This window comes from Carlito syrichta, unplaced genomic scaffold (genome assembly GCF_000164805.1).
Source record: "Carlito syrichta isolate Samal-C Ts95f unplaced genomic scaffold, Tarsius_syrichta-2.0.1 Scaffold314745, whole genome shotgun sequence".
Lineage (NCBI taxonomy): Eukaryota > Metazoa > Chordata > Mammalia > Primates > Tarsiidae > Carlito > Carlito syrichta.
In genome coordinates, this window is record NW_007258841.1 from 634,376 (window position 1) to 651,342 (window position 16,967).

A 16,967-nucleotide genomic window follows, 5' to 3' on the forward strand; every position below is an offset into this window, starting at 1 on the left:
TCTGACTACAGTGGCTGGAAGCCGACTATGACAGAGGCCTGAGATATTGCAGACGGGGTTGCAGAAGGTCAAAGGAGATGATATGAGGAAGAGGAGGAGGAGGAGGTGGGGAGAGTGGGTGCAACTTCTGTGGGTGCCCCTCCAACGTCGGAGCCAAGGAAGCCAACCCTGAATAGTCCAGACCGTTCTTGCGTAAAGTGGCTTCTCCCTCTGCTTCCTTCCCACCTTTGCCCTCTGTATCACTATCACGAATCCCCTCCATCTATCTCTGGCCCTAGAGATGACCACTCCATTTGAGTTGTATGCTTATACTACCCCCGTTTCTCTTCTCCAAACGAAAGACAGAACAGTTTATCTTGTTCTCAGCAGTATCCCTGGCCAGCCTCAGCCAAGGTGTGATGCTCCCAGCCTGGCCTTCCTCTTCGATTGTGATTGGGTGGGTCGGGGTGGAAGACATTCCAAGAAGCCAAGAAGCAAGGGGGCACCTTCTGAAAGCCCTTTTATTACCGGCACGCTGCCGCCCAAACCCTCCCCCATCACTCAGCCTGCTTTGAAATTAATTAATGCACAGCACAGAGAATGCAGGCTTTATGTAATAAAACCTCTCCCTCACTCTGCCCTTGCTCTGAACCCACGCCTCAAGCGTTTTAGTGAATTTGAGGCTGTTGACGGGGGTGGATTGACAGCCCTTGATTCAGGAGGCCTCCCTCTTTGACTGAAGACAGGTAGAGACAGTGGCAGCAGCAGCACCCAAAACCAATCTCTCTCTCTCTCTCTCTCTCTCTCTCTCTCCCCCCTGGAAACACCCAGCCTTGGGGGCCAGGGCTGAGTTTAGCTGTTGCCTCATCAGGAAAGCCTTCTTAGTGTCTTGGATATCCGTGATTTCTCAAACTTTGTTGCACATTAGAATCATCTGGGGGAACTTTTAAAAATTCTAATCCAGGTCACAGCCCAGACCAACCACTGTAAAATCTTTAGAAGTAGGGCCTGAAGAAGCTGTTGTTTCTCTCCACATTTCTAAGAGCAGCTGAGTTTGAAAACCAATGGCCTAGATCTGTGCTTCTTAAACTTTAAATTGCAAATGAATCCTCTGGGTGGTGATGTTGTTAAAACTAATATTCTGAGTCACCAGGTCCCAGGTGGGATCTGAACTTCTTCTGTTCTCATTTGCTCCCAAGTGAGAATGATACTGCTGATTTGCAGACCACACTCTGAGTAGTAAGGTCTTTTGGAGCAATGGTTCTCCTCTGTGGATCAGAGATACCAGAAGACTTGTTGAAACTCACACTCCGGGCCCCATCCTTGGAGATTCTACTTCAGGAGGTCTGGATGGAGGGCCTGAGAATTTGCATTTCTAATCACTTCCTAGGTGAGGTGATATTTTTGTGGCTGGCTCTGGAACCACGCTTTGAGAAGCACTGGCCTAGATTGCTTTGATAATGATCTTCTCAGGGTCTTCCAGAATGCCTAAGCTGGCTTTGTTGTAGCATTTATTCAATCAGCCAGTGTTTGCTACAGGCACTTCTCATGGTTCAGGGGCTGTACCAGGCACATAGGACGCAGCACCATGCCGCTGTTTGCATCATAAACTGTAAATATGGAGGGTCGTTGTGAATCTCAGCCTAGGCTTTCCAGCTTTGTAACTAGGGTAGATCATTTTATCTCTCTGAGTCTCATTTTTGTGACCTGTAAAATGAGAATAATACTAGTAGTAGTTGCTTCACAAACTTATTTGTAAGGATTGAGTGAAGTAATGCATATAAAACCTAAAAGAAATGCCTAGCATAGAATACGTGCTCATGGCATGGTACCAGTCATTATTATTACTGTTATTTTCATTAGCACAAGATCTTTCTTCAAAATATCTTATATGTTGCAATTGCCTGGTTATGCATCTTTTTTCCGAACTTTGAGGTCGATGATTGCAGCTGTATCCTCACCACCCAGCAAATACTGAACACATAGTAGGAGCTCAGTAAATAGGTATGAAGTGAATGATGGGAGAGATATCTGGCTTGAGCTTCTATGTTGTGGACAGTAGTCAGCAGATGGTCTCAACTGTCAGCCCTATCTAGAAATTGCTCCCAAGGTGGAGGGAACCATTGAGGCCATGGCCATCACTCCTTCCCAGGACAGTGTGCATGTGATGGTTGATCAGTGTAAGCTGTGAATGCCCATCGTTTCTGGTTGTCTCTGGGTATGTCTGGCATGTATTTACAAAGAGTTATCTTGCATTCTTTCAGATCAATCTCCCTCACTGATACTTGTATTGCTATTGAGTTATTATTCATATTATTTGCTGTCCTTCATTTCATGTCCACCCTATGGGAGATTATACACTCCTGTCCTAGTGATATTGGACTTGGCCATGTAGATGACTCTGGCCAGTGAATTTAGGCACAGGCAGTATATACCTCTTTTGAGCACCCACTCTAAAATCCTTTAATATCCATTGAATTGTTTCCTCATTTCTTTTTTTCCTCTCTATCAAAGGTCATGAAGACCCCAGAAAGAGTCCATTCCATAACCCTTGCTCCCCAAATGAAGAAGACACATAGCCAAGAGGAAATGGACATATAACATTAGAAAAAAGACAAATCTTTGTTGCTGTAAGGCCTTGGTATTGGAAACATTTCTCACTGCAGCAGAACTTAGCCTAAGTTGATTGATACAATATCATTGCCTCTCCACTGAGACAGCCCTGATGCTGTCTGCTGAGACAGCCCTGATGCTATTGCCAAGAGCCGGCTCTCTGGAGTTTCCAAAGCTGATACCTCAGTAGTGTTGGACTGGGTCTTGTTTGTCTTTCCATCACCCCAGGTCAGATCCAAGCTGAGTTTCAGGAATGATAGGGAGAATACCCTCATGTCTGCATAGTGCCACCTCTAGTCATGTGGGACTCAAGCCAGAATGGTCTGTGCCTAGCAGATTGCAAAAGCCTACATGATACCTCCTCCTCCAGCATTTTCTACTATAGAAATGCTTTTGCCCCAAGGAATTAGAAGTAGATTTCAAGGAGTGAATCTGAAAAATAGGCTTTCAGTCACCTTTGCTGTGTGTATTTTTTTTTAATCTTTCCCCTGAGATGTTTCATTTCCTCCCCAAAGTTCCCTTTTTCCTATGCAATGTGACTTTGCTATGCAGTGGGCTTTTGCACAGCATGGCAGCTGGGCTTCAGACTGAGTGTCCTATGAGGAGCAGGCAGAAGTTATGTTGTCTTTTGTGTCCTGTTGCTAGGAGTCACACATTGGCAGTCCATTTTTACTGCAGTCACAAGCCTGCCCAAATTCAAAAAGAGGGACTATACCACACTTTTTCAATAGGAGTGTCCAAGTCATACTGTAGGATTGATTTATGAGATGGGAGTTATTCTGGGGAAATACAATATGCCATGCCTTAGATATGTGTGATTATCCTTAATACTCAGCTCTGCTTCATGAGATAAGTTATATTTACTTATTCTTAGAAATAATTACCCTGCCCAGCATCCAACCATTTTAGAGTAAGCTTGTTTCTGAAACTAATGATCTGGAACTTGGGTGCTAGCAGAGATTTCTGGGCTGGCTGATGATTATGTCAAGAATCACAAACTTCTTTATAAAAGTGGGGATCTGTCCAATTGGCCAGGAATTTGTGTGGCTCAATGGTGGGACTAGAGTTTTAATATCCTGTTAGCCATCCTCAGCTATTCCCCTTCCACATATTTGGGACAAAATTTGGGGACACAGAACTCTTTCTATTGTCTTTTTCAGTTCCAAAGAAGGAGACTCACTGCCTTCTCCCATTTCAGGGACCTCTGTAATTCCTAGGAACTCGATTTTCCCTTTAAATAAAACCTCTGTCTTTCTTGCTTTTATTGCCAGTCCATTTCTCTTTTTTAAAACTCATTCATTGGGGCATGATTGACATACAAAAAGTGTACAGTATTCAATGTGTGCAACTTGATGAGTTTGGAGGTAAGTGTACATCTGTGAAACCGTCACCACAGTCAACACCATAGACATATCTATAACCACCAAAAGTTTCCTTCCTCCCTCTTTATTTAATATGATTATTAATATTGTGATAAGAACACAATGTAAGATCTGTCCTCTTAGCAAATTTTTAGTATACAGCACGGTATTGTTAACTATAGCCACCATGTTGTAAACTGCATCTGTATGACTTACTTATCTTACAGAATAGAAACTTTGTAGCATTTGACCAATATCTCCCCATCCTGCCCTCCCCACAGGCCCTGGAAACCACCATTTCACTCTCTGTTTCTATATATTTGAATATTTTAGAGTTCTCATAAAAGTGAGTTCATGTAGCATTTGTCATTTTTTGCCTGACTTGTTTCACTTAGAATAATGTTCTCTGAGTTCATCCATGTTTCTGCAAATGACAAGATATTCTTGCTTTTAAGGTTGAATCATATTATTCCGTATGTGTATACGCACTTTCCTTTTGCTGTCTTTTGTCAATAGACATTTAGCTTGCCTTTATATCTTGACTGATATAAATGATGTTGCAATTCTGATTTTATTTTATTTTATTTTGTTTTTTTTGAGTTGGAGTCTCACCCTGTTGCCCAGACTGGAGTGCAGTGACCACTCCTGGCCACCGCAGCCTCGACCCGCTGGGCTCCGGCGATCCTTCCACCTCAGGCTTCTGAGTAGCTGGAACTACAGGCGCACGCTACCACGCCTGGCTAATTTTTTTTATTTATTGTACAGATGAGGTCTCGCCAAGTTGCCCAGGCGGGTCTCGAACCCGCGGGTTCAGGCAATCCACTCACCTCAGCCTCCCAAAGCGTGGGGTTGCAGGCTGAGCCACCGAGCCTGGCTGCAATTCTGATTTTAATTCCTTTGGATATACACCAAGAAGTGGGGTTTCTTGATTATATGATAGGCCTATTTTTAACTTTTTGAGGAACCTTCATACTGTTTTACATAGTTGCTACAAAAATTTAAGTCCCAACCAATAGTGTACAAGGATTTCTTCCCCCATACCCTCACCAAGACTTGTTATCTTTAAGAAATAATAGCTATCCTAAGAGGTATGAGGTTCTAGCTCATTGTGATTTTGATTCGCATTTCCCCAATGCTTAGTAATGTTGAGTACCTTTTTATATGCCTGTTGGCCATTCATATATTTTCTTTGAAAAAGCAGATGTGAGTTCTCCATGAGCTCTGTGGTGACATGGAGGACCAATATTGCAGACGATGCAGCTAACAGTTGTCAGTGCTGCCATCAACCTGAATCCTAGAGTGGCTGTGTGGAGCACAGTCCCTTGACATCCTACATTGGACATACAACGTGGGTAATAAATAAACATTTATGATATTGAATCATTAATAATTTGAGTTAATGAATTAATAATTTGTTTGACTAACCTCTTGATGTGGGGCTCAAATTTCTATGTCCTGTTCAAGATCAGTCTCAGAGACTCCCTAGTTCTGGCTTCACATATGTTCTTCACCTCAGTTAGACTAGCTTCCCATCTGTAAAATGGGCTTGAAAACTACTGCTACTTCACAATCATGTCAGGAAGCTTCTGGATGAGATAACACATGACTTAGCTGGGAGATTGACTGTGGCATAGCCCAGCATCATCTGACTAATGTGTCTCCTAATTCAGCAAGCCAAGCTCATTCTCTCATGGAGATCTTTGCTAAAGTTGACGGCCTTCCTGAATTACTTTCCTCTTCCAGCACTTCAAATGCTGCCCATCTTCTAAAACCCATGTAACCTGTGACACTTTCAGTGGTAGCCCTAGTCAACAATGATTTCCTTCTGTTATTCATTTCACAAATATTTCTTGAATGTTTTTATGTGCCAAGTGGATTCGATAACAATTAGTGAGCCTAAGTACTAAGATAGAGAAAATGCATGCTTTTGGGCCTCAATGACTCTCTAGGACCTTTTTAGTGTCTGATTACCCGATTACCCTCTTTTTTTTCAATGTATTTATGTGATCTTCCACTGTTATAGTTATATGAGTATTTGGCAGTCCAGAGAGGATGCTGTTGTTTTAAAAATAACCTTTCTTTTATGCCCCTTCCTCTTTTTCTTTTCGTTTTTCCTCTTCTCTGGGAATTTTTGTTGCCATGAGCTGTCAAATAAACACATTGCCAGGAGGGTCATCCCTCTGTGTCAAGGAGTCGGTTCATCCATCACTGGGCATAATCATCACAGAATGTGCGTGTGTATTTTGCTCTGGTCTCCAGCCCCCACTGGTACTTGGACCTGGACTGTCAGTTGCTTGATTTTCAGAAGTGAGGATGACTTTGTGGAGCAGACACAAGCTTGTTTTGAAAACAGTCATCATCACGTGGAAGCTCTGTATGTGCCAATTTACACAGCATCAAGATACAAGGTTTTCTACTTGGATTTTGGTTTCACAAGAAAAGGCACTGAAGGCTTAGGGAAGCTTAGTCTTTCTTGGCATTGATGCTCTCCACTAGGTGGGAGGGTACCTGTTACAGCTGAGCTGGGTGGTAAACCATGATACCCAGAGCCCAGATTGGAGAAATGACCTGCCTTAAAAAAAATAACAATACAGCAAGAAGGGATCAGAACTTGAACTAAAAGCTGGGGCTCATGGCTCCTAATGCAATGTCCTTCTTCTTCTATCACACTCTCTGGCTGCACTTTTCAGGACAAACAGTTTTTTCAGGCTCCCTTATGAGGAAAAAATATATAAATAATAATAATAAATAACAACAATTTACCATCTTGTCAATACTCTATACTAGGTTTAGACATGGTAGATCATATGTAAGTGTATTATTAATACATCCTTACAAGAGTAAGACATTATTATTATCCCCATAATACAGATGAGAGAATTGAGACTCAGAGAGGGTAAAGAGGCTAGCTAGCTCAGGATAATTTGGACAGTGGTGGACTCAGGATTTGAGCCCAAGTCTGGAAGTCTCTCAAACTGACCACTTTAACTATTAAACTATGGACTCAGAGGACCTCTGGTTGATGTATATTTATAAAACATTTGGCACTTTGAACCACTTGCCTGAGCCCAGGGTGATCCACAAATAAGACTCAGCCTTTTCATCTCTGGGGAATAACAGAACAATTTCATTTTCCAAATAGGAACAAGGAGCTACAGAGACTTACAGCAGAAACAGAGTACTGAGTAGGCGTTTAATAAATGTTTGCTGTGTGAATGAGTCAGTTGAGCTCAGCTTGGAAAGTTGTTTCCTGTTGTTTCTGCCTAACCATGAACACTTTCTTGATTTTTCCCAGTCCAAACTATTTTTTGAGTAAGAGAGAATGTGTAAAAGCATTCCTATGGTAAAGAGAAAAGAAAGCCTAGCCAGAAACTGGTTTCATGAAAAGGAGAGGTTATCAATTCAGTATTGACCATCTCCTATGTACCAAGTTCTTTTTAAGATTCCTTTAGTCAGTCTCACTCTGTCACTCTTTGTACAATCATGGCTACCACAGCCTCGAACTTCTAGGCTCAGGTGATCCTTCCACCTCAGCCTTCAAGGTAGCTGAAACTATAGGCACATGCCACCACACCTGGATTTCTTTTTTTCTTTTTCTTTCTTTCTTTCTTTCTTTCTTTCTTTCTTTCTTTCTTTCTTTCTTTCTTTCTTTCTTTCTTTCTTTCTTTCTTCCTTCCTTCCTTCCTTTCTCTCACTCTCTCTCTCTCTCTCTCTCTCTCTCTCTTTCTTGTCATAATCTTACTTTATCACCCAGACTGGAGTGCAGTGGCACTCTCACAGTCACCCCTGCATCGACCTGCTGGGCTCCAGCGATCCTTCCACCTCAGCCTTCCAAGTAGCTGGAACTACAGGTGTGTGCTACCACACCTGGCTAATTTTTGATTTATTGTAGAAATGAGATATCACCAAGTTGCCCAGTCTGGTCTCGAACCCACAGGCTCAGACAATCTTCTCGCCTCTGCCTCCCAAAATGCTGGGATTTCAGGCATAAGCCTCTTCACTCAGCCCTATGTACCAAGTTCTGTGTCCAATGGTGGGGACAGCTTACTTCTCTTGCCTGAACCCTCACTTCTCTCATCTCCAGTCACTCTAGCTGCCTTGAGTTTGCCTAGCTCATTTCTGCCTCAGGGCTTTTGCACATGTCCGATACAAATTTCCCAATATACTTCCATGACAACTTCTTGTGTTCTGATCTTAATGTGTCCTCTTCAATTGTACTTTCTTCCTCTGTTACTCTACAGCATATCACACTGTTGTCTTTACTTGAGAGCCCTTGCTGCTATTGAAGTCAGCTAGTTTCTCCATCTTTATCGTCTATCTTCCTTGACTAAAATGTAAGTTTCATGCAAGCAGGGACCGCTGTTGTCTTGTTCCCTGCTGTATTTCCAGAACCTGGAGTGGTGTGCCTAGAATACCGTAGTGGGTCCTCAATAAATAACACTTGAATGAGTAAATGAAAGACAGTGCAAGAAAGTGATTAGAAGGAAGGGTGAGTTCATTCCCTGGCTTGTACAGTTTTAAGCTATAAGACTTTAGCAGTTAACTCAGCCTCTCTCTGCCTTGTTTTCTGCAACTTTCAAGTTGGCATAATAATAATAATAATGATAATAATATTAAAATAATAACAACCACTGAAAGGACTGAATTAAGTGCTAGAGATAAACACTTACTGGCATGCAGTGGGTGCTTAATAATGGGAAACCCATTACTACTCTTTTCATTACCATCACTATCACCGTCATCATCACCACTACCACTTTTGCCTAGACTGGAAGAAGGACCAGAGAAGATAAAAGTTAGAGTCAGGAAACCTACTTAAGTTGCTGTTGTCATTATCCACTCAGTAAACTCCCACTACTGAGCTCTTTCCACCTGCCAGGTACTATGCTAAGTTCTTTTTAAAAAATTTTATTGTAAAGATGTGGGGTACAATTCGGGGTTAGGAATAGAAAAGGTCATTGTGCAGGTAAAATTTGAGCCTCACTTTGGTCTCCCCTTTATCTGGTTTGAGATCGGGTACCCTTATTGATGAAGTGTGCTTCCCCTGCCCCCGGTAGTTTCCCACTACTGCCAATTCCTTTCTTATAGTATTATAATGGTTCAGGGTCTATTTATGAGTGAGAACATGTGGTACTCAGCTCTTTGTTTCTGTGACAGATCTCTGAGTACTGTAGACTAGGTCCATCCAAGTTGCTGCGAAATTCATAATTTGATCTTTCTTTATGACTGTGTAATATTCCATCATGCATATGTACCACATTTTTTTTATCTAGTTCACTTTCAATGGGCAGCACAGTTAGTTCCATGATTTTGCTATTGTGAATAATGCTGCAATATACATGCATGTGCAGGTACCTAATTCTCAATGTGCAATATTCTAGGCAACACCACTCTGACACTTGTATGTACAATAGACAAAGTAACAAGCAAGCAGGATTCAAAATATTTGTCCCCACTCCAACTCCAAACCCACCTCTGTTATCACCTTATGGTTCATCCTGACATCCCGATTTTGTAAGGCATTTGCCCATATCAGGGTCTATTTCATGCCACAGAAACTTGGATGCTGAGCCACTGTGAGTTTCATAATCTGTGCCCCCAAAGTCTAGTGCCAGCCGCCATCCTTCTATAGGAAATCTAGTTTCATCATCCTTGACACTGGACTTGCTGAAGGAGAAACTCGTGTATGTGACAGGCCAGGAACAGCTGTGCCCAGTGACATCAGCACAGGAATAGGACCCTGGGCTGGGCCCATATTTGTTTCTCATCTGGACTAGGGTTTTTCTTTGATCAAAGTAGAATTGCTTTAGGGAATTATTACTCTGTCATAGGTCAACCTTGACAGATAAGCCAGTTCCAAAATAGATTTATCAACCCCATGCCATTGTGAAAAATCCTCTCAGACCTAGCCACAATTTTACTTCTTCCTTCTGAGGACTTCTGAGAGGCAGACAGATGCTTTCATCAGCTATCTGAAAGAAAAATGAGTCACTACTGAGTGGATAGGATTGAGCTCAGGTCTGTGGGGAAACCTCACTCATGAGTCCAGTAAAGCCTCCTCATCTCCTGAATCCAAGGCAGAACTCGTGGACAATTCAGAACTGTCCTCTGGATCACACTGAGGTCATCCTCATTTAAGTTCTCCCATGTAATTAGTTGCATATTCTCTTAAAGATTTTATGGAATGAGCAATTTGACTAAGTTTTTTTATTTTAAAGATGTGGGGTACAATTCAGGATTAAGTATATAAGTGGTCATTGTACAGGTGACGTTTGGGCCTCTCACTGATCCTCACTTCACCTGTTTTGGGATCAGGTACCCTTATTGATGTTATATACCACCCTGTCTCCCCTGGCAGTGTCCCACTACTGCCAATCCCTTTCTTGTAGTATTATAATAAATGTTCGGGTCCGCTTATGAGTGAGAACATGTAGTACTCAGTCCTTTGTTTCTGTGATAGATCACTGAGAATGATGAACTCTAAATCTATCCAAGGTGCTGTAAATTCCAGAATTTGTCCTTCTTTATGGTTGCATAATATTCCACCATGTACATGTACCACATTTTAAAAATCCAGTCACTTTTGATGGGCAGTACAGTTGGTTCCATGTTTTTGCTATTGTGAATAGTGCTGCAATAAACATGCATGCACAGGTATCTTTTTTGTAGAATTATCTGAGTTCCTCTGAGTATATTCCCAGAAGGGGGATTGCAGGGTCATACGGAAGGTCAATTTTTAGTTTTTTTAGAAATCGCCACACTGTTTTCCACAGAGGTTGTACTAATTTACACTCCCTCCAACAGTGTATAAGGATTCCCTTTTCTCTGCATCCTCACCAGCATCTCGATTTGACTAATTAAAAAATGTGAGTGTAGATTATTATTTGGAAATCTCAACCCCTAACGATACTCTTTTGAAGGTAGCTTACAGGGCTTGGCCAAGGATATGAAGGTTACATGGATGACATGGAAAATTGCCTTCACGGCATAGTGCTTGTACAATGGAAAGAGCATTCAAGAATCATCTGCTGTAAGAATGACAAAGAAGTGTCTTCTAAAAGTTTATCTTTGGTGAATAGTGGCTCCCAAAACTCTAGGTTGAGTTAGTTGCTGAGGCTATATCTGGGCTCAAATAAAAGGATCAATTAGTGATGTCTGCTGTGGGTGGAATGAGATAACAATAGAGTTATGACCTGTGAGCCAAATACACACTCTCCTACCTATTGTCCTATTATCTCGTTTTCCAGATGGGCAAGCTGAGTCCCAAATGAAAGTTAACTTGCCCCAAATTAGATAACATTCTACAGGTTAACTCCAGGCCAGTGCCTTTCCCACTACTTTACAAGATTCAACTCCCATTACCCACGAAAGAAAAGCAGGCTGATTAAAGAGGAAAAAAAGTGTGTACATGCCCACAATATGACTTCAGTTTGATGGCTTGCACCAACATCTGACACATTGGTGACTTACGCGATGTGGTTTAGTTTAAAGCCACCCTCATTTTTTTTCTTTGCAAAGGGCCTAAATGCCTGAATTATTTTAACAGGCTACTTTGTGCCAGTCGTTTACAAACCATGGGAACTTCTTGAATTTACACAGTCGGATTAAGGTTATTGTGAAACAGGGTGATGGGGCTCTCACAGAAGATATCCAAGGGACAGGGGTTGTTGACTTGTTATTTGTTGAATGATGAGCCCTAAACTTCCCCCCACCCCCCAGTGATATGTTACACCACTCTGATCCGTTTTCTCCCATTTTCATGGTATCCTCTCCCAGACTGGCTGGCGCAGCTGAAAAATAAACACTGGGTATCCCCAGCATATGGTGTGAGGAGTGGGAAAGGAGGAATCATATTCATTTTTGATGCACCCTGGAGATCTTGGCATTAATGCATTTCTATCTCTCTTCTCAATTCCATGAGTGGACGTTTAATATGATCCCTAGTTATTGCAAAGGAGGATGCCAGTGTGAGAGGAAATCTGGGATCCAACTGAGACAAACAGTGGGAAAACAAATATCTTGACAGACCAATACAGAACATTCTCCTTTCTTTAGAAGACAGATCTGACCTCCCTGCTTAATCCCCAGCACAGCTGCACTGCTCAGGGCATAGAGACATCAAATGAAAGTGGATTCTGATTTGGGAATCATAGGGGCAAATCTAATTTCAGATTATTCCTTTTCCACAGTCTCACCCTGTTGGGGTTTTGAGCCAAGGCATAGAAACAGGACATTACCTGAGGGTAGAAATCAAATGTTTATCACTGGGATGCCAGGACCATGGATGCCTGCACCACCACTGCCCAGAGCAGCTATCTTTTGTTGAGTGCCTCCTCCATGTCAGGCACCATGTACACCTTATCCTTAGCCTACATGGCCACCTTGCAAGGTTGGCCTTCTATTTTTCCTTTTCAAAGTTGGGGAAACTGAGGATCAGAGATATGAATGAGTTTTCTCAAAGTGACACTAGGTATTAGTCAGATTTCATCTATTCATTCTCCTACTAAATATTAAGTACTTATAATGTATCAAGAACTCCATGCAAATGGTGGTTTAGGACAAAATTTTCAAAGGTGAATGAAATAAGGAGGTGTGGTGGCTCATGCCTGTAATCCCAGCATGTTGAGAGGTCACAGCAGAAGGATTGTTGAAAGCCAGGAGTTTAAGATCACCAATACAGTGAGACCCCATCTCTACAAAAAAATTTAAAAACAAATTAGCCAAGCATGGTGGCATGTGACTGTAGTCCCAGATATATGGCAGGATGAGGTGAGAGGATCATTTGAGTCCCAGAGTTGGAGGTTACAGTGAGCTGTGATCTCAACACTACACTCTAGCCCAGGTGACAGAGTGGAAACTTGTCTCAAAAAAAAAAAAAAAAAGAAAGAAAGAAAAAGAAAAAAAGAAAGGACACTAAAATAGAACAACTTCTCCTCTCAGCCCTAAGTTCAGAGTCTTGAGCACAAAATTTCTATTGGTTTAGTTTCTATGATGTATTTTAACTCTGGTCATTGGGGATTGAGGGTGAATGGGTTCATATGATAGAATATGGCTCCTAGGGACCACTGTGGATGAAAGACTCAGTTAAGTTGCCATCATAAGGTGGACAGAGAACTTGAAAGATGCCATCTCACCCAGTAAAGGGCTGAAAATCAGACCCAAGTGTGCCTAACTAAAAAGACGGCAGCTGTCAACTTCTCACCTTGTACCATTTCAAAGCAGCACAACACTGGCCAAGGAATCCCCTGATCATGGCTATTTTGTCTCCCATTTGGTCAATTCTAGACTGCCAGGAAGCACTCTGAGCACGGGGTAGGTGCTCCACTCGCATGTGGCTACCATGTTTTGGTTGCTTCCATACAGTAGAGTGACTTAGAGGGTGGTTCTGAGATTGGATCACCTGGATCGAAGCCCCAGCTCTGCCACTGTGTGGCCTTGAGAAAGCTAATTACCCTCAATAAATATTTTGGCTTCATCCCCTGTAACACTGGAATAATATTAGCTTCTACTTCAAAAGGTTATTGTGAAGATCAAATGGATTCACAGGCTGGGTGCAGTGGCCCACATCTGTAACTCAGCACTTTGGGAGGCCAAGGTAAGAAGATTGCTTGAGTCCAGGAGTTTGAGACCAGCCCAGGACACAAAGTGAGACCTCATCTTTACGTAAATAAATATTAATCTAGGTTAAAGATTTACTGAATAATATTCCATAAATGCAAGTTATTTTGAGACTCCCAGACTGGACACCTGGGAGACATGGGAAGTTGGATACACAGGAACAATGATTTAAGACAACCCCACACAGAGCAATGGTGTGGTACGTCAGGGGTTGCAATATTCTGGAATCTCAGTTGCCATAATGAAACGATAGATCTGGACATGGTGGACACAGTTCCTTTGGAATCCTGTTCCAAACACCACATGGAACCATAGACCAGATGCTAACCAAATCTGCTGGCCCAGCTTGGCTTCATTAGTCCCTGAAGATCACCCAGACAGATCAAAGAAAACCCATCCTCGGCCAGCCAGAGATTGCCTAACATGCCGGTGACTGTCCTTCAGGCCATGGAATTCCTATGTGCTGGTTAGCTCTGGAGAAGGAGGGCACAGGACTGTATTCTGTTTTCCAATATGGATTGAGGCTGACCATGTGCCTAGGCTGGAAGGTAGGTACTGAGGTTGCAGAAATAAAGACCTAGTCACAGAATTCAGAGAACTTGGTGTTCAGTGGTGGAAAGACCTGGACATCCACAATTATATGGGACTATTAAGGTTTTTTTTATTGTTCTGGTAAGAATTTAATGGGATTATATAAAAAGGAACAATAAAAACAAAACCAATAAAGTGAGATTAAATGAAATGCAAAAAATAAAACACACAGATTCATGAAGAAGATGAAACCAGGAAGAAATGAGAGAAGAGGGGACAAGTTGTAACCAGGGGTTGAATTAGGGGCTGGAGTCAAGAGACTGGCTTTGGAGCCTAGGGTTTGTCTCTTCTGAGAAACCATTGTGAGCTTAGGAAAGGCAGTATTCTTTTCTGCATTTCTGCGTCCTCCTCTGTAACATGGGGATCACAAAAATTTCATGGGAATTTTGTGATGAATGAATGACAGCAGCTCCATACAGCACCTTATATGTCATAGCTCCCGGGGGTGGGAGGGCATATGGGTTCCCTGGTGAGCTAATGATACGAAGCCTAAGATCACAATGCTTTTCCACTCATCTCTTCTTCCTAAAAGTGTCCTAACACAAGGAGTAACAGCCAAGTAGGAAGCAGGCCACTGCTTTATTAATAACTGATATGAATTAATAATCCAGCCAGTATTCATTGGCGCCAAACATTGAGCTCTCTGGCAGAGCTGAACTTGAGATTGGCTTGAAACATAAGGGAGACTTCCTGCTCCTACACCCTCATGACAAGTTCCTAGCCAGATTTGCTTCCCCATTTTGGATAAGGAAGAATCACAAAAGAACAAAAAAACACATATGCACCATTTTAGTTGGACATATGGTCCCCTAGAACAAAGACTGTAGCATTTCTTGTCATTAGATTTGGTCATATATCTAAGCTTTGACCAGAATGTTATAAAAACGTTCCCAAAAAGATAGCTAGTCCGGACTCTTGTTTATTATTATTATTATTATTTTTCATTTTTGTTCCCTTCTCCTCACTACTGACTAAAATGTGAATACTATGGCTGTAGTCCTCACAACCAATTTGGATCGTGCAAACAGGGGCCACATTCTAAGAAAGGCAGAACAAAAATCCAGAAGGAGCCTTGGCCTCAGAGATGTTGAGATGTGGAAGCTTCCAGGGAGCTCTGGACTTCCTCCTTTCAGATTTATATGTGCGAGACAAGTACACTTCTACTTTGCGTAAGCTGTTGTTAGTATGAGCCTCTCTTTCTCACAACTAAACTTGATTCTAAATGACACAGAAGACTTGACACCATTTTTAATGAAAATAATTAGGATCTAGAACCCTAATTTAAAGCCGTGGGTTTCTGAAGATAGATAGTCGAGTAAGATATGATTTAAAAAAAAATTTTCTGCTTGTTATAATCTCAAACTAAAAAGAGTCTTTGAGCCTCCACTGGGTGTCGGGTACTGTGTGGGAAATTACAAAAAAACCGAGGATGTGTGAAAAGCAGAACACTTTTACAATGCTAGTGATAAGGCAAATGCACAAGGATTGGTTTTATGTATCCTGAAAGTTTTCTGCTTCACAGAGGAAACAACATGTGAGGTAGATTTGAGTTTAGGGAGAATAGAGAGAGAGAGAGAGAGAGAGAGAGAGAGACAGAGTAGTGTTCCTAGGACAATTAATAGTAGGACCAAATCCAACATGGTGGCATGTGTCTTGGTTACTTGGGAGATTGAGGCAAGAGGATTGTTTGAGGCCAGGAGTTTGAATCCAGCCTGGCAAGTCAGTCTCTCTCTCCCTACCTCTCTCTCCCTCTGTGTGTATATATATCTCTCTCACACACATTTATATTTATATAAAACATGAGTAGAAAAGCACTTTTTCCAATTTTAATCCATACTCCAGTTTTGGGCTTTGTTTATAAGAACGTCTCTTTAATTGCTTAATCATGATGATGTGATTCCTAATTCCTGTATCTGTGTGACCTAACACAGGGTCTGATACATTATCACTTCCTGGTAGATGACGAATGTTGCAGTTTTTGTTAGATATTTAGAGCAATGCAGGCAGAAGAAGAGCAGGGCCCACCCGCAGCATCTTATGTTGTATAATGCTTTTATCACTTGACACGTTTGGCATCCCTCTAAGTATAACACAACGCTACCTCCCTCTCCATCCTTCAGGATTGCAGCTTATGCCCAAACAGGTGAGGTACTGAACAACTCCAGGATGGCCACTGGCATTGTCCACAGTGTGACTGGCACCTGCTGGGGTTACCCGGTGCTCAGTGTACACAACCACCAGCAGAACTTTGCCTAGTGCCTCTCATTAGGGGAAAACAGGATGGGAGACAATGCCATTTCACCTTTTGTCATTCTTCAGCTCGATCCCTCCACCCCCCAAGAACGTCAGCTCCAAGGGTGCTTTCTCTGCCTTATTTACTGGTGTATTCCTGGTAATCAATAGTAGGAGCTCAATAGCAAAATAAATCATTTGAAGCATTACTCATGAAAACACCTTCATTCCACCCTGGAAACTCTCAGAAGCTTCTATTTCTCAGTCACTTGTTGTCACTGGGTCCCTAAAGAAACCAAGTAAACTCTTGAAGTGGGCAGAACAAATGTTCCTGTTCCCTAAATATATTGCTGGTGGCCAGCTCTGGGTCTGACTTCCCTGCCATTTTATTTTTGGCCCTGACCTCAGAGGATTGGAGCATTCAATCATCCTTGAGAAGGCTAAGCACAACCTGCTCTAAGAGAAGAACAAGTTCATGGCGCTGACACCTCCCCCCGCCGCAAGTATTATAATACTCAAGTATTGCAATCTGGCACTGTCAGAACACAGCATCTTATTGCATCCCTGCAACCT